Here is an 18,849-nt window from a genome sequence, read left to right on the forward strand (position 1 = left end):
AAAGAATTGATCCCTGCGGGGCCCCACTGGAAACACACCTGTTTCATGATGCTTCCCCATTCACCATTACATTTTGCCAGTTTTTAATTCATGTAATTTGTGCAAAGCTAATTTTATATTCTAGTTTTTTAATTACAATGTTGTGCAGTACCCAGTCAAATGCCTTTGAGATGTCTAAGAATATTACATCAAAACGATTACCTTTAGCAACGAAACTTGTAAGCTCAGCCCAAAACAGTACCAATTTAGTGTGATGGTGTCTATTTTCCATAAACCCACCTTGATTAATCGAGTCCTGTATCAGCCGCTCCATTAGTTTTGCCGGGGATCAGTATCACACTGATAGAGCTATAATTACCTGGGGCATCCCATTTACCCTTTTAAAATATGGGCACAACATTCGCTTCCCTCCAGTCTTCTAAAACCCTCTTCAAGAGGTATTGAAAATCAACATTAATGGTCCAGAGAGCTCCTCAGCCAGTTTTTTTCCCAACTGTTGGATGAACAGTATCTGGATCTGCTGATTTTAAAACCATCTAATTGTAGTAGCTGCTGTTTAATACCCTCTAGAAATACCTAGTGGAATGGAAAGAATGTCAGCATCATATGACATGCCTACATCATCATTTCCCTCAGATACAGAATAAAAATATTTATTGAATACTTCTGCATTTTCTGTATTATCATTGAGAATTCTACCATTTCCATCTAATAATGGACCAGTACCATTGAACCATTAATGAAACCTCATATCCCACAAGGAAGCAGGTGTAATTGTCCCATCTTACAGATGGAGAAACTGAGGCAGGCAGCAGCAGTGAGTTGCCCCAGTTCACACAGGCAGCCTATGGAAGAGCCAAAACCAGAACCCAGGACTCCCAGGCCTCTACTTTAGCCATGCACATGTCATCTGCCTTTTACCCTCTCTACTGTAGCTATCTTCCAGCAGCTCCCACCTGCATCTGCCCCTCTGTTTTGCTTGGCGCTGGCTGCCTCAGCCAAATAGAAGAAGTTATTGCATCTGTTGGAGGGAGGAGAGGTTGGCATCTGCTGCATAACCTCCACCCCCGGCATGGAAAGTCACCATGCTGCATGTCCTCTCATCTGGCATTTCAGGAGCAAGTTGTTGCAGCTTCTGGTCATGCGGCAAGGGCAGGCTCAGGGACCAGGCAGGTGGGTGGCATCACCCTCTGTGCCCTCCAGTGACAATCTGCATCTGTTGCATTTGGCCGCTGCAAAGGGCACTTCATGCCGAGTCTGTTTACCTCTCCATTCCGTCGCTCAGTGTTAAACGTCCCTGGGCTGTGTCTCCTCCCGTCTGCTCAGAATGGACCAGCAGGCACATTCTGAGCCCAGGAGGCTGGACTCTGTCCCTGCTCTCATCCCGAGCTGATGGGCTGATCTGTATGTACCAAGGCAAAGGGGTTACAGTTATCACAGTGCAGAAACACATTGGGAGCCAAGCTCAGCCCCAGCATAAGCAAGTGCAACTCCTCTGGCTTCATTAGAATCAGGCTGATTTATAAAAAGAAAAGGAGGACTTGTGGCACCTTAGAGACGAACAAATTTATTTAAGCATAAGCTTTCTTGAGCTACAGCTCACTTCATCCTGAATTTCGTCCTTGGGCCTTGGAAACCTTTCCAAGCTGTGCCTGAGCAGAGTCCTTCAGCACAACACAACAGCTGCAGCCAGGCCTCTCAAGGCTGGGGCAATAGCTATGGTCCAGCCCCAGCAGCTCCCCAGCACCAAGCTATCCACTGGGCCACTTGTGAGCCCCCTCCGGCTCTCCTGGGCAGGCGAAGGAAAGCAGTAGGTGCACTGTGTTACACACAGGCAGAGGATGGCAAGTTGCTAGAAGCGCTGTGACCTGCTGCTTGGGGCATCGGCTGTCGGAAAGGCCCCCCCTGGCGTTGACCTTCCGGAGTCCTGGTCATGTGGGAATCAGGTATAAGAATGATGGGTAAAACGATCAATACCAGTAGCAGGATAGCGATCCAGAACACAGCCAGGCGACGGTCCCACAGGAGCTGGCATAGCCCCCTGCACATGGACAGGTGGGAGGCATGGTGGATACCTATCAGATCTCTTCCACTGATGTCCCGAGGGGCTGGGTTGTATAATAACTCCACTGTAACCAGCATCTCGGGGGCTTCTTCACCGGCTCTCACTTGACAGGGCAAGGACGGCTGTTTGATCCAGCACAGTCTGTGTCCATCTAGCCAGACCTCCTGCAGGGTCTGCAGCCATGGAGGGAACTGGGTCACGATGTCCATATTGGGCGGGAGTTTGGGGATCCCTCCGTCGGGGACAGGCACTTGGGTTCTGCAGAGAGGGCAGGGGAAGGTCTGGGCTTGTTTCACGAAGACGCAGATCCTCGACAGGCATTCCAGGCAGAAGGTGTGAGCGCAAGGGAGGAGCAGGGGCCTCTGGAAGATGTTGTCGTAGGGGCCGTAGCAGATGGGACACTCGGGGATGGACTGCTGAGGGGTCTGCAGCTCTGTCTGGTTGGGAGGGCTGGGACCCCAGTCCATAGCCAGAGTCTATCCACAGCCCCAGCAGCCCGGAGCTGTTTAACCCGAGGGGCACTTGCCAGGGGAGCAGAGTTGAGTAAGTTTTACCAGAGCCGCCAGCAGTGAGTGAAGCTTTTCCTGCTTCTCAGCCCATCTCAATGCTTGTTGCTGCATGGCCTGGGCTGAGACCCTAGGCTTGGACTCCCTCCTCTGCCCGGCCGGTCGGCCAGCACTGCTCCTGCTGCATAGCCAGCCTGTTGTGAGTTCCTTCGCTTAGTAACTGACATTGAGCTCTAACTTTTGCTAAGCCAGGGTCAGTTCAGTCCCTCCCTCCTCACATAGCAACTCCAGCTCTGCATACACACAGCCAGCTCACTGGGACACAAAGGAGACAGAGGCAGCCCTGGAAACTCAGAGCTCCCCAGGGTGGTGCAGGCATGCTCAGCACCCTTCAGATAAGCTAACAAGTGGCACGGCCCAGGATTTGGGCTGCTATGGTGCCAGGCCCAGTGGCACACGCTCCCGGGCCCCCATTGTTACAGGAAGCTACCACACCTAGGGAAAAGCCGAGCCCAACCTGCTCTGTCAAGCAGTGAAAGAACCATGGCCTTTCCTTAGTCATTATTAGCCGCAATTGAACCGAGAGCTGAAGCCAGACTTGATGGAGCCTGATATCCCAGTTGCAGGGCTGGATCAGCCAGCTGCCCTGGCTCTCTCAGGAGCGCAAGGGGGTGGTACTGATCTCCTTCACTCACAGGGAAAGCTGGGTGAGCCAGGAGCCACCAAAGCCCTCTCCAGCCGCTCAGGTGTCTGTCCAGCACAGAGACCCCAACAGCATCGGCTGAGCAGGTGCCAAAGCGCAGCAGGTGGGGGGGAGCGCAGGGGATGCCTTCTAGTCTCTGAATAGGAGCCGATGGCATAACAGGTATCAAAATAAAACCATGTAGTGGGCTGGGCAGCTGGGAAGAGAGCCTAGGTGCGCTGAGCTGCTGCAGGGCGGGGCCCGGCTGAAGAATCTAGGTAGGTTGGAACAGAGGGTCAGGCGATGCTGGCCTCCTTAGCAAGAAGGATGGGTCACTTCAGCAAGGGGCTGATTCACCTGGGTGTTGTCATTTACACCTGTGCTAGGAGGGGGAGCAATCCAGCATGCATTCTATCGCCAACTCTTCTCCCATACAATAACCCAGTATGGCCAACCGTGCCCGCTAGCCACTAGCCCCCCAGCCAGACCCCGCAAGGGCTGCCTCGTCTTCCCCAAGCTCAGCACAGCCGGTACAGCTGAGGCAGTGCTGGAGTAAGTCCCTGCAGTGTCAAAGTGCCTTGACTCGGCAAAGAGGGTGCAGTGCACTTACTGGCCTGTTAGCAGAATTACAGGTTTCAGAGCAGCAGCCGAGTTAGTCTGTATCTGCAAAAAGAAAAGGAGGACTTGTGGCACCTTAGAGACTAACCAATTTATTTGAGCATAAGCTTTCCTGAGCTACATATGATGAAGTGAGCTGTAGCTCACCAAAGCTTGTGCTCAAATAAATTGGTTAGTCTCTAAGGTGCCACAAGTCCTCCTTTTCTTTTAGCAGAACTAGACAGTGAAACTGCACTTGTTAAAGACATGCAGCCATCCAGAGCTGCAGAATTTACCTACAAAGACCCCTCTGAACCGCTCAACCTTCATACCGGCCCATGCCTGACAGGAGCCAGCTGTGCATGTGACACAAGAGCAAAGTGTGCAACGCCTGTTTCTGGTTGTGTTACACAAGTGACAGAGTTCACAGAGGCTTTAAGTGAAGAATTAGCTGATTCTGCTAGTTTTTAATGTTTTTTTATAACTAAGTTTGTCCTTAGGAGAAACATATGAATGAACTTTACAGGGAGGGGGGAAGGATATGACATAATATAGGTCCAAACATGCAGATCAACATTAGCAAACAGCTGCCTACACTCTACATTTTAGGCCCTGTGTGATGCTGCCCCTTGGCCCAATATGTTAGCAAATGTTGGGATGGGGGGGGGGGGGGGCGCGAATTTATGGTAGAGTCAGGTATTGCTTTGGGCAATTCTGCTTATTTAGAAAGCACACACGCATAGCGCTGCTTCCCTGAACACACCAGGAACAAACAGCAGCAGGCAATCTCCTTGTTGACAGTTCCGAGCCTGCTTCTGCCGACAGCCCTGTAGCCCCAGAAGCTCTGTCTCTGCTCCTGCTCTGGGCTATCCACATGGCTGCTTCTCTGGGATTTCTGGCCACTTTCTGCCTCTGACCCTCACAGTCACAACCAATCAGTGTTCCACCCCTGCATTTTAAATCAGTCCCCAAAGAAACTCCTCTTATTTGCCCCTAGTTCTTGCTCAGGCCTTCTATATGGCCCAGTGCCTTGGGTGGTGGCTTCCATTATTTCAGCTTTTCTACGCCATAAATGAGCTTAATTGCTTCTTCCATTTAGCCTGAAGTAAGGATGGCTAGCACACCCATCCATTTCAGTGTGGCATGTGATTGCCTGCAGATCAAAGCTGTGCACTGCAGCATAACAGCTGTAACACTGGATTTCCTCTGCAATGTTCATTCACATGTTTCTCCTCATGTGAAAAATCAGCAAAGTGCTAGTTACAAAACCCCATAAAAATCCACTCAAACCCATCAGCTAGTCACAATGTCGATAATGCCACCAGTGCACCCAGCTCATTACAGACAAGGAAATAAGACCATAACATAAGAACAGCCATACGGGGTCAGACCAAAGCTCCAGCTTGGCCAATATCCTGCCTTCTGACAGTGGCCAATGCCAGGTGCCCCAGAGGGAATGAACAGAACAGGGAATCATCAAGTGATCCATCCCCTGTCACCCATTCCCAGCTTCTGGCAAACAGAGACTAGAGACATATCCCTGCCCATCTTGGCTAACAGCCATTGATGGACCTATCCTCCATTAATTTATCTAGTTCCTTTTTGAACCCTGATATAGTCTTGGCCTTCACAACATCCTCTGGCAAGGAGTTCCACAGGTTGACTGTGTGTTGTGTGAAGAAATACTTCTTTTTGTTTGTTTTAAACCTGCTGCCCGTTCACCTCCTTGGGTGACCCCTAGTTCTTATAAAGAGAAGAGCCCTGTCCCAGAGCACGCACCCAGCTGGAGTGGCAATGCTGGCACACACCGGATTAGCTCCATATCTGAGAAATGCATTAGCATGTCAGAGGGAGTGAGGGGTTTACAACCTCCTACAGACAGCAAGGCCTTACTGGCCTCTGGAAGCCATGTGGTTATTTCCAGGGGGGACTCTGGCAAGCAGCAGAGCAAATAAATGGGGAAGTTCCAAGCCTTGAGGGCTGCATGGAAGAAGGTGCAGAGCGAGTGTGAGGGGGATGTGAAGAGAGCAGTGCATTGTGGGGCTTAAGTGGAGTGAAAACAGAGGGGAATGAAGAGTTGTAAGAACAGTCCCTGCTCTCCTGACAGCCTGGGTCCTTCCAGCTCAGTATTTCTATTGCTGACGGGCTCCTCGCCATGGCGGGGCTGTCAGCAAGACAGATGGGCTTCTGTTAATTACAGCTCCCATTAGCAAGTTGCCTGCCAGCGCAATAACACGGACTCTGATGACTTTGAGGCTGCTGTATTTGGGCTCCCTGAGCTGCTCTCTCCTCTCGGGATGTGATGGTTGCACCAGACACAGGCCCTTTGAAATACCTGGGCCAGTGCTGCTGCCAGACTTTCCCCAGACTATTGGCGTGCTTCCAGAGAGTCTCACAAGGCAGGGCGGAGGCAGTACTCCAGGACATATGCACAGTTGGACCTGTTCTTAGCAGAGCCTTTGCCAAGCTCTCCCCCATCTGTTTACACAGCATGCAGTTCGCTGATCCAATTAAACATTAACCCAGATGGTAAGAAAACAATCCTTAATTAGCCCTCAGTTCCCTGACACTGGCTCTCTAACGCAGCATTTCTCAAATGCGGCCACCGTGGACGCATACGGCCACCAGGGACTTCTCTTGTGGCCACGGCCTTCTGGGCTGTGATGTGGGGGCGGGGGGGGGGGGGGCAAAGTAACGCCCTCTCCCCCTCCCTGTTGCTCCTGGATGCACTGCTTTGGTGTTGGTTGCTACCAGCAGGGATTGGGCCCTGCCCCCCTCTGGAGTCACCTGGGGGACAACGCTGGAGGAGCAGGCAGCCAGTGAGTTCCCCACCTTCCCAGGGGCGGTGGGGCTCGGGCACTGGGCTTCAGCCCTGAGGTGGCGGGGCAGCAGGCTCTGGACATGGGGCTTCAGGCTCCAGCCCTGGGCTCTGACTGCATGACGGCAGGCCCCACACCCCGGCCACACGGCTTCGGGCTCTGTCCCTGGGTCCTGTCCTCCAGCCGCAAGGTTTCAGGCTCCGGCCCTCCGCTACCTCTCCCAGCCTCCAACCCCCATTTCCCCTAACCCTCACTGCCTCCCCCGACCCTCCATCCGGGGCTTATTTGTCCCCAGGCTTGCCAGGGCTGAGTAAGTCTGCTGTGAAAAGTGATACTTGTATGTTTGTTAATACCACTTTTCACAATAGACGTACTAGCTATCAATAAATAAACTCCAGTGATTTGGACATATCTATGTGCATATTTATTTGGTTTTCCTAAAGCTAATGAAGTATTTTAGGAAAAAGTGAGAGCGGCCACCAGCAAGAGTTGGGGGCCGCATTCTGAGTCCACCAAAAAATTTGTCCTGAGAACCCCTGCTCTAGCTGGAGTGATGAATGTTTGATACATGTAGATGTGCTGGACAGAAAATCCAAAGCCATCTGATAAATCCACTGTGCCTGACTGGAAAGCCGCCCCACAAGTCCAGTCTTTGGTGTTGCATCGGGATCATGACTCTGGACGTGCAGTGTGAGAGCTCAGCAGACTGCCTGGAATTTGTGACCATTGCTCTGACTGAAAGCCTTGGATTTCGCCAGCCACACTCACATCCATGGTACTTGCTGGTCAGGAACAGTCATGTCAGTGAGGGTTCTTCAGGGGACAAGTCCCCTCAAATCTGCTTGTTTGCAAACAGGGGGGTTTGTGAGAACCAGACATTACCAAACCTATGGTCACCCAGTGAGAGCAGCAAAAAAAGCATGTGACAAATCATAGCCTGCAAATGATGAATGTGGAGTAGCACGGTACTCGAGAGAAGCATATAGGCAGGAAGGGTTTGCATGAACTATTGGCTGAATAATTGCGCATTAGGAATAAACCAGTAAAACCCCAAGTCACTTTTGGGGATAATTCATCCCCAGAAACAGTGGCCACATTGATTGATCGATCTTGATTTTGATCTTAAAATCGGCCACTCACCACAGGGTGCTCATCCACCTCTCTTGGATGCCCTTGGCATGTATTTAAACACACTGTGCAGGAATCTGCATCAGTCAATGAATTCTTTGCATCAGTCTTCATGGCTGAGGATGTGAGGGAGATTCCCAAACCCGAGCCATTCTTTTTAGGTGACAAATCTGAAGAACTGTCCCAGATTGAGGTGTCATTAGAGGAGGTTTTGGAACAAACTGATAAATTAAACAGTAATAAGTCACCAGGACCAGATGATATTCACCCAAGAGTTCTGAAGGAACTCAAATGTGAAATTGCAGAACCACTAACTGTAGTTTGTAACCTATCATTTAAATCAGCTTCTGTACCAGATGACTGGAGGATAGCTAATGTGACACCAATTTTTAAAAATGGCTCCAGAAGTGATCCCAGCAATTACAGACTGGTAGGCCTGACTTCAGTACAGGGCAAACTGGTTGAAACTATAGTAAAGAACAAAATTGTCAGACACAGAGAGGAACATAATTTGTTCGGGAAAAGTCAACATAGAATCATCATAGAATCATAGAATATCAGGGTTGGAAGGGACCTCAGGAGGTCATCTAGTCCAACCCCCTGCTCAAAGCAGGACCAATCCCCAACTAAATCATCCCAGCCAGGGCTTTGTCAAGCCTGACCTTAAAAGCCTCTAAGGAAGGAGATTCCACCACCACCCTAGGTAACGCATTCCAGTGTCTCACCACCCTCCTAGTGAAAAAGTTTTTCCTCATATCCAACCGAAACCTCCCCCACTGCAACTTGAGACCATTACTCCTTGTTCTGTCATCTGCTACCACTGAGAACAGTCTAGATCCATCCTCTTTGGAACCCCCTTTCAGGTAGTTGAAAGCAGCTATCAAATCCCCCCTCATTCTTCTCTTCCGCAGACTAAACAATCCCAGTTCCCTCAGCCTCTCCTCATAAGTCATGTGTTCCAGTCCTCTTATCATTTTTGTTGCCCTCCACTGGACTCTTTCCAATTTTTCCACATCCTTCTTGTAGTGTGGGGCCCAAAACTGGACACAGTACTCCAGATGAGGCCTCACCAATGTCAAATAGAGGGGAACGATCACGTCCCTCGATCTCCTGGCAGTGCCCCTACTTATACATCCCAAAATGCCATTGGCCTTCTTGGCAACAAGGGCACACTGTTGACTCGTATCCAGCTTCTCGTCCACTGTCACCCCGAGGTCCTTTTCTGCAGAACTGCTGCCGAGCCATTCGGTTCCTAGTCTGTAGCGGTGCATGGGATTCTTCCGTCCTAAGTGCAGGACTCTGCACTTGTCCTTGTCGAACCTCGTCAGATTTCTTTTGGCCCAATCCTCTAATTTGTCTAGGGCCCTCTATATCCTATCCCTACCCCCCAGTGTATCTCCCTCTCCTCCCAGTTTAGTGTCATCTGAAAACTTGCTGAGGGTGCAATCCACACCATCCTCCAGATCATTTATGAAGATATTGAACAAAACTGGCCCAAGGACCAACCCTTGGGGCACTCCACTTGATACCGACTGCCAACTAGACATGGAGCCATTGATCACTACCCGTTGAGCCCGACAATCTAGCCAACTTTCTATCCACCTTATAGTCCATTCATCCAACCCATACTTCTTTAACTTGCTGGCAAGAATACTGTGGGAGACCCTGTCAAAAGCTTTGCTAAAGTCAAGGAACAACACATCCACTGCTTTCCCCTCATCCACAGAGCCAGTTATCTCGTAATAGAAGGCAATTAGATTAGTCAGGCATGACTTGCCCTTGGTGAATCCATGTTGACTGTTCCTGATCACTTTCCTCTCCTCTAAGTGCTTCAGAATTGATTCCTTGAGGACCTGCTCCATGATTTTTCCAGGGACTGAGGTGAGGCTGACTGGCCTGTAGTTCCCAGGATCCTCCTCCTTCCCTTTTTTTAAAGATGGGCACTACATTAGCCTTTTTCCAGTCGTCCGGGACCTCCCCCGATCACCATGAGTTTTCAAAGATAATGGCCAATGGCTCTGCAATCACCTCCGCCAACTCCTTTAGCACTTTCGGATACAGCGCATCTGGCCCCATGGACTTGTGCTCGTCCAGCTTTTCTAAATAGTCCAGAACCACTTCTTTCTCCACAGAGGGCTGGTCACCTCCTCCCCATGCTGTGCTGCCCAGTGCAGTAGTCTGGGAGCTGACCGTGTTCGTGAAGACAGAGGCAAAAAAAGCATTGAGTACATTAGCTTTTTCCACATCCTCTGTCACTAGGTTGCCTCTCTCATTCAGTAAGGGGCCCACACTTTCCTTGACTTTCTTCTTGTTGTTAACATACCTGAAGAAACCCTTCTTGTTGTTCTTAACATCTCTTGCTAGCTGCAACTCCAGGTGTGATTTGGCCTTCCTGATTTCACTCCTGCATGCCCGAGCAATATTTTTATACTCTTCCCTGGTCATTTGTCCAATCTTCCACTTCTTGTAAGCTTCTTTGGTGTGTTTAAGATCAGCAAGGATTTCACTGTTAATCCAAGCTGGTCGCCTGCCATATTTACTATTCTTTCTACACATCGGGATGGTTTCTCCCTGTAACCTCAATAAGGATTCTTTAAAATACAACCTACTCTCCTGGACTCCTTTCCCCCTCATGTTATTCTCCCAGGGGATCCTGCCCATCAGTTCCCTGAGGGAGTCAAAGTCTGCTTTTCTGAAGTCCAGGGTCCGTATTCTGCTGCTCTCCTTTCTTCCCTGTGTCAGGATCCTGAACTCGGCCATCTCATGGTCACTGCCTCCCAGGTTCCCATCCACTTTTGCTTCCCCTACTAATTCTTCCCCGTTAGTGAGAAGCAGGTCAAGGAGAGCTCTGCCCCTAGTTGGTTCCTCCAGCACTTGCACCAGGAAATTGTCCCCTACCCTTTCCAAAAACTTCCTGGATTGTCTGTGCATGGCTGTATTGCTCTCCCAGCAGATATCAGGGTGATTGAAGTCTCCCATGAGAACCAGGGCCTGCGATCTAGTAACTTCTGCGAGTTGCCGGAAGAAAGCCTCGTCCACCTCATCCCCCTGTTCCGGTGGTCTATAGCAGACTCCCTCCACGACATCACCCCTGTTGCTCACACTTCTAAACTTAATCCAGAGACACTCAGGTTTTTCTGCAGTTTCATACCAGAGCTCTGAGCAGTCATACTGCTCCCTTACATACAATGCAACTCCCCCACCTTTTCTGCCCTGCCTGTCCTTCCTGAACAGTTTATTTCCATCCATGACAGTACTCCAGTCATGTGAGTTATCCCACCAAATCTCTGTTATTCCAATCACATCCTAATTCTTTGATTGTGCCAGGACTTCCAGTTCTCCCTGCTTGTTTCCCAGGCTTCGTGCATTTGTGTATAGGCACTTGAGATAACTCGCTGATCATCCCACTTTCTCAGTATGAGGCAGGAGCCCTGCCCTCTTGCGCGCTCCTGCTCGTGCTTCCTCCCGGTATCCCGCTTCCCCACTTACCTCAGGGCTTTGGTCTCCTTCCCCCGGTGAACCTAGTTTAAAGCCCTCTTCACTAGGTTAGCCAGTCTGCTTGCGAAGATGCTCTTCCCTCTCTTCGTTCGGTGGAGCCCGTCTCTGCCTAGCACTTCTCCTTCTTGGAACACCATCCCATGGCCAAAGAATCCAAAGCCTTCTCTCCGACACCACCTGCATAGCCATTCGTTGACTTCCACGATTCGACAGTCTCTACCCAGGCCTTTTCCTTCCACGGGGAGGATGGACGAGAAGACCACTTGTGCCTCAAACTCCTTTATCCTCCTTCCCAGAGCCACGTACTCTGCAGTGATCCATTCAAGGTCATTCTTGGCAGTATGATTGGTGCCTATGTGGAGAAGCAGGAATGGGTAGCGATCCGAGGGCTTGATGAGTCTCGGCAGTCTCTCCGTCACATCGTGAATCCTAGCTTCTGGCAAGCTTTGTAATGATACCTTACAAGAGACCTTTTACATGAAGCATATTCCAGTTACATTATATTCACACTCATTAACATATTTTCATAACATCATATGGAGTGCACCGTCACAGGGGAATCTAGTGGATATAGTGTACTTAGATTTTCAGAAAGCCTTTGACAAGGTCCTTCGCCAAAGACTCTTAAGCAAAGTAAGCTGTCATGGAATTAGAGGGAAGGTACTCTCATGGATTGGTAACAGGTTAAAAGATAGGACACAAAGGGTAGGAATAAATGGTCAGTTTTCAGACTGGAGAGACGTAAATAGTGGGGTTCCCCAGTACTGGGACCAGCCTATTCGATATATTCATAAACGATCTGGAAAAAGGGGTAAACAGGGTGGTGGCAAAATTTGCAGAGGGTACAAAACTACTCAAGATAGTTAAGTCCCAGGCAGACTGTGAAGAGCTACAAAAGGATCGCACAAAACTGGATGACTGGGGGCAACAAAATGCCAGATGAAATTCAGTGTTGACAAATGCAAAGTAATGCACATTGGAAAACATAATCCCAACTACACACATAAAATGATGGGTTCTAAATCAGCTGTTACCACTCAAGAAAGATCTTGGAGTCATTGTGGATACTTCTCTGAAAACATCCACTCAATGTACAGCGGCAGTCAAAAAAGTGAACAGAATGTTAGGAATCATTAAGAAAGGGATAGATAAGACAGAAAATATCATATTGCCTCCATATAAACCCATACGCCCACATCTTGAATACTGCATGCAGCTGTTGCTGCCCCATCTCAAAAGATGTATTAGAACTGGAAAAGGTTCAGAAAAGGGCAACGAAAATGATTAGGGGTATGGAACAGCTGCCATATGAGGAGCAATTAATAAGACTGGGACTTTTTAGCTTGGAAAAGAGATGGCTAAGGGGGGATATGATTGAGGTCAATAAAATCATGACTGGTGTGGGGAAAGTAAATAAGGAAGTGTTACACAAGAACTAGGGGTCACCAAATGAAATTAATAGGCAGCAGGTTTAAAACAAACAAAAGGAAGTATTTCTTCATAAAACACACAGACAACCTGTGGAACTCCTTGCCAGAGGATGTTGTGAAGGCCAAGACTATAATGGGGTTCAGAAAAGAACTATTGAAGTTCATGGAGGATAGGTCCATCAATGGCTATTAGCCAGGATGGGCAGGAACGGTGTCCCTAGCCTTTGTTTGCCAGAAGCTGTGACTAGGTGACAGGAGATGGGTCACTTGATGATTCCCTGTTCTGTTCACTCCCTCTGGGGCACCTGCACTGGCCACTGTCGGCAGACGGGACGCTGGGCTAGATGGACCTTTGGTCTCACCCAGTCTGGCCGCTCTTATGTCATTCAAGGCTGCAGCACTTTTCTGGCCACCCCTCGGCCCTTAAAGGGACAGGCACTGGAGCAGGGATGAGCTGGCCCAGGCACACTCTGGAAGGGCAGCACATGGAGACAAATGGCAAGAGGCTATTTGGGGCCGATGAGAGAGGAGTCCTTGTAGCTCTGTGAGCGCCTTCCTCTCTGCTGTACGCTCAAGCACCCCTGCTGATCTCACTCTGGGCCGGAGAGGGCGGTGTCTTTCAAATAGGTAGGTCAAAATCTTCAGCTCCCCCTGGACCCCACCGGCAGCCAGAGCAGACCCTGTAGCACCTGGCCAGGACCTCTGCTGGCCCTGCTCTCTCCTGAGCACTCTCCCAGCTCAGCGTGCTGCACAGACATTAACTAACCCACCCATGCAGCCCTCCAGAGGTTGAAGGCAGCAGGGGGCAGGGCCATCCTTAGGCACACGCAGCATATACGGCTCTGTAGGGTACCCGAAAAGTTGGGGCACCACCAGGACAGCAGGTAAGAGCGGGTTGGCTCCCGCAGACTCAGCGCACGCTCCATTCTCCTTAGAGAGGGCCCATATTCACAGAGCCGAATGCACCGGCGCCGTGCATTCTGCGTGAGGCAGAGGGTCCGGGGATCTCTGTGGGGAACTGTGACTCTCCGTCGCTGTGAGACGGGCCAGGTGGCTCAATATCCTTTGCTGTCTCATCCTTCCTGCCAGAGCTGCAAGCCGAGGCTGACACACCATCTGCTGCATATGAAGCTCGGTGTGTGTGAGCAATGGGAGGGAGGGGTCCTTCTGGGGGTCCGTGGGTGGGGGGGTGTCTGTGCCCCAAGTCGCGCATAGGGGCACCAGTTTAATAATATTGCATATGGCCCCATAAATCCTAAGGATGACCCTGGCAGGGGGCAGAGCTCCCCTCTCTGCTGAAAGCAGATGGACACCCCCCGTTCCTGTGCCTGGCGAGGATGAGCTCCCACGCTCAGCTCAACCCACTTTTGCCACCAGAGAGGGCCACCCCAGGACTATTAAGAGGTGTGTGGGGAGGTTATTGGGTCAGGCTGTCTGCACTCAGGTAGACAGGACTGCTTCAGTTGCACTTGGTTTGCACAGGGAATGTTTTCTTCACATCCCAGGGGGTTTTACTTGCTAGAAATGAAAGCTCAGATTCTGGGGGATCTGGCTGCACAGTGTGGCCCCTAAATACAGCAGGGGGGCTTCCTCTTTCCTGGTTTAGATTCTACAGTCACCAAGTGTGCAGGGTTACAGGCATCAGGCTCCCAGTAGAATATCGGTCCTTCCCACTGGCATGCCTGATTGCTGCCCTGCCCATCCCATCGCCACCTTCCCTTCACCCTGTGCTGGGAGCGCAGGTGTCACAGATCCACAGAATCGGTGCAACGCCCACAGCACTGGGACAGGCTCTAGGAGGAACCCCTTCGATGTGCCAGACCCCCAGCTGGGCTCACTCTTCCTCCAGGGCAGACCACACAGACTCATTGCCTCCTGAGACTGAACCTCTGGGGCCCAGCTCTCCTGCTTCACCCCTTGAGCTCTGCCCAGCGAGTCCAGCGGACAGACTCCGGGTCAGAGACGTGTTCACTCTGCAGGGACTCATACACCTCGTGCAGCATTTGCAGCGACAGGCAGGTTTATTAGCAGGACCAGCTCTAGGCACCAGCAAAGCAAGCACGTGCTTGGGGCGGCATGTTTCCAGGGGCGGCGTCCGGCAGTTGCGCTCTCGGAGCTTGGGGCGGCAAAAAACCTAGAGCCGGCCCCTGTTTATTAGTCAGCCTGAACACAGCATTGGAAGTCCTTAGGTTGGCAGAGAGAACTGAAAGTTAAAGCATAGACCATTCTGGTCATCCCAGAGCCCAGCCAAGCTATAGTGAACCCCACTGCTCAAGCTCTGTCTCTCTCCGTCTGACCTCCTGGGTCAGTTCCCAGGTGAGAGCCCTGATGCCTTCCAGAAGCCAACTCTTATCCCCCACCTCACACCACCCCAGCCCTTTGTTCTCCAGCTGGGGACTGTGCTCAGTTTCCCTGCTGACAGGTGGGGAAATCCATCTCCCTCTGGGCCTTGCTTGCTAGGTATCGCTGTGCTGGTGATTGGCTTTGCTGTTGTCTTTCAGATTCTCCATTGAGATGCGGTTGGCCTCGTCCAGTCCTTTTTAATGATGGTGCCTGGCTCAGGCATCTAGGTGCCATTCATACCCATGTCTCCCAGCCTGCCCTGAAAGCAAACAGTCCTTTTTCACCCACTGGATAACAATACAACATATAGGGGAAACGGAGGCACACATCAGGGTCATAAAAATATTACTGAAAATTCCCACTTTGTCAACCAGGTTCACAGTGTCCAGTGTAGTCCTGGCCTGTCTGCGTGGCCCGGCTGTGCCAGTGCAGGCTGCTATGTAAATGTGCTGATTTGCATGGCTAACTTCCTGTAGCAAAGCACCCTTTCCCTGGCACACCTGGCCTGCGCTCAGTAAAGCTTGCAGGCATCAGCCAGTTCAGAGGAGGTAGGTTTGATCCATGGGGAGGGCTGAGTTTCTGCTGGCTCCTCAGCCTGAGGACGCTCTGCTTGGACTCTGCAGCCTGCTTGGCACCCCATGGGTAAGAAGTTACTGAGTCTGACTTTGGCCTTAAGAGCAAAATCCAGGGGAAAAAAAAACCTGAAATAAGAAATCAGAAGCTGCCCAGGGTTGTTACTCACCTTGCTGATATCAAGATGAAATATGCTGAAGTAGTGACTCTCTGGGAGAAGTTAGAGGAACATGTTCGGGGTTCTTAGCATGCTGGTTCACCTGCTTTCTCCCCTTACAGCTTTTTGCAAAGTTCGTGTAATCCTTCATGTGACTGCATTAATGCATAAGTAATCCAGTGCTAGCAATCCAGGAACAAGTGTGCTCAGCGTCCAAGCACACCCCTGCCATAACAATGTAGTGTGCAGTGTGCACCAGGCAGCCTTTCTGATCACTGGCCATTAAACAAACAGCATTTTCCAAAAGCCACTCCTGCATTGGTTTAGTTGTTGTTAGTGGTGTTACTGGAGCATCCAGGAGTCCCAGCCACTGAGCAGCCCCCCAGTGTGCTTGGTGCTGGACAAACCCAAACCAGAAAGCTGGGCCCTGCCCCGAGGAGCTCTCAATCTGAGTTAATGCAGCTCTGTAAGTGTAACCCTTCCAAAGTATGCTGGTCTGTTCCTGGTTAACAGCTAGAACGCCCAGGCATAACGCCTTGCTATAGCTGGTTGAATAAGGACCAAACAGACTCATGAAGAAATTACTCCGATTCAGTTCAGTGCCATTCGTATGCTGATAAAGTCTTTTCTGTGCCAATGTTCTCCTAGCCAGGTACTCAGATACCAGGGTGATGGGCCCAGTGTAAGAACCAGATGGAAATACTGAAAGGTTCATGTGTTATATCAAAGAACAAGTTGTTCCCAGGTCACTCTTTGCTGTTCACCAGGTGCTTTCTCCTCTTAAAAGGGCTGCTTGATTCAGAACCGGACCCTGGGGCTGATCACACATGTGAAGAGTCAGAGCGAATGGTTCAGCTAAGCACATTGATGGCTCCTACAGAGAGCACAGACAGTGGCAGATTTGCAGGGGAGGGGTTTAAATTAGCCAGGTTTCAGCTAGCCAATGGTGGGTCACTGACTTCTGCACAACTATGGGGTGGATGGGCTGTAGCCAGCACGGTGGGGTGGATGGGCTGTAGCCAGCGCCGTGGGGTGGATGGGCTGTAGCCAGCGCCGTGGGGTGGATGGGCTGTAGCCAGCGCCGTGGGGTGGATGGGCTGTAGCCAGCACTGTGGGGTGGATGGGCTGTAGCCAGCGCCGTGGGGTGGATGGGCTGTAGCCAGCGCCGTGGGGTGGATGGGTTGTAGCCAGCACTGTGGGGTGGATGGGCTGTAGCCAGCACCGTGGGGTGGATGGGCTGTAGCCAGCGCAGCAGAGTGGATGGGCTGTAGCCAGCGCAGCGGAGTGGATGGGCTGTAGCCAGCGCCGTGGGGTGGATGGGCTGTAGCCAGCGCCGTGGGGTGGATGGGCTGTAGCCAGCACTGTGGGGTGGATGGGCTGTAGCCAGCGCCGTGGGGTGGATGGGCTGTAGCCAGCGCCGTGGGGTGGATGGGCTGTAGCCAGCGCAGCAGAGTGGATGGGCTGTAGCCAGCGCCGTGGGGTGGATGGGCTGTAGCCAGCACTGTGGGGTGGATGGGCTGTAGCCAGCGCCGTGGGGTGGATGGCAGGGGGCAATTCCCAGAGTGACCTGCCTGTGCGCAGCCCAGCATGCAGTAAGCAGCCCTAGTGCAGCCACACAAGGAGGGAGGGGGCCAGTAGCTGCTGCACTCGGCCCCTCACTCTGGGTTCCCGGGGCTCGGTGTCTCGTGGGCCAGGCTAATCTCACGGCTGTTCTTGGCAGGGTCTGCTTGGGGCGTGTGTTAACGCATTGTCTGGCTGCCTGTGGACCGGCCGCCATGGGGTCCCCGGAGGAGCCAGCCCCCGAGGCGGAATGTGCCGTCTGCTTCAGTCACTACAGCAATGCCTTGTGCACACCGAGGTGCTGCCATGCTGCCAACTGTCTGCCTGGAGGGCCTGGTCTGCCTTAGCCTCAAGTCCCAGCCGCCAGCCGACATCCAGTGCCCCCTGTGCCGGCTCTGCACCGGGCTCCTGGCCAGCGGGCTTCCCCGGCCGCACAACAACCTTGCCATCCTCCCGGAGCGCATGGAGGGGGCCTGCAGTGTCCACTTCAGCCGTACCGAGGGGCAGCTCTGGGTCTGGCCCCAGGACTCCTGTGTGGCTGGGAGGCCACAGAGCCGCACGAGCAGCATCAGCCACAGCTCAGAGGTGAGCTGCCTGCCGAGGCAAGAGGAGCGGCCCCGCTTTGTGCCGCATCTTGCTGGTGATGGCAGCTGTGGTCCCGGTCACCCTCCGGGTCAGCTCCATTCTACTCCTCACTATGCCCCACCCCTGCAGTGCCAGTCACAACCTGACAGCCTCCAGACCTCCTGGGGCACTCCCCAGGACCCCCTAACGGCAGGTGGAGCAGGGCTAGCACTGGCTCGAGCAAAGAACTGGTCGATCCCCGCCCACAAGTCAGCAAACAAGATCGTGTCTCTTTCCCTTTCACCCGATCTCTTCCCAAACTGCCTCTCTCACTTTCCTTCCCTCCACGCTCCCCACCCCTCCTTCCCGCCCTCCGGCCGCTCCCTCTCTGGACTAAGTCATTTGTCTTCTGGCCCCTCTCCGCCAGCGGCTCATGCTTGTGGGTGGCTCCTGAAGCCCAGGGCTCTTCCCGCCAGACGGTTTCTCCCTGCAGCCAAGCTGTTCCCAGAGTCATGGTGTCTTTAGTGGTCTCTTTCACAGCCTTTGGCCAAAGCGGCCCCGGGGTTTCCTGCCAGGCACGCCATGATCAGGAAGATGCTGCTCAGACTAATCCACCAGTCTCCTCCCATGGAGCTGACGGACCTCCAGGCTGCAGGCTCAGCACTGGACAACAGCATGGTGCAGCCACATACACACGCTACTGCATGGCTCTTGGGTGCCTATGGGAAAGGAACGAGGTGTCTCAGGGTGGTTCCCAAGACACATGCATACATCACAGACCAGCCACCCCCCCCGAGTGGTACTAATGGCCGACTGTGCTGCCCCGAAGCCTGCCCTCCCCCTCACTCCTGGGGACGCTCCCTTCAGCTCACCCTGAGGGACACTGGCAGGGCAGTGCTGGGAAGCTTGTGGTGCCAGGGCAGGTCC

The 18,849-nt window shown here is 52.1% G+C and overlaps 1 pseudogene; it reads right to left on the reverse strand.

Annotated features, from left to right (window-relative positions):
- Positions 1–345: 345 nt before the first annotated feature.
- Positions 346–3,323, reverse strand: LOC114021266 (annotated as a pseudogene).
- Between the last annotated feature and the right edge of the window lie 15,526 nt (positions 3,324–18,849).

This window comes from Chelonia mydas, chromosome 16, assembly GCF_015237465.2.
Source record: "Chelonia mydas isolate rCheMyd1 chromosome 16, rCheMyd1.pri.v2, whole genome shotgun sequence".
NCBI classification, from domain to species: domain Eukaryota; kingdom Metazoa; phylum Chordata; order Testudines; family Cheloniidae; genus Chelonia; species Chelonia mydas.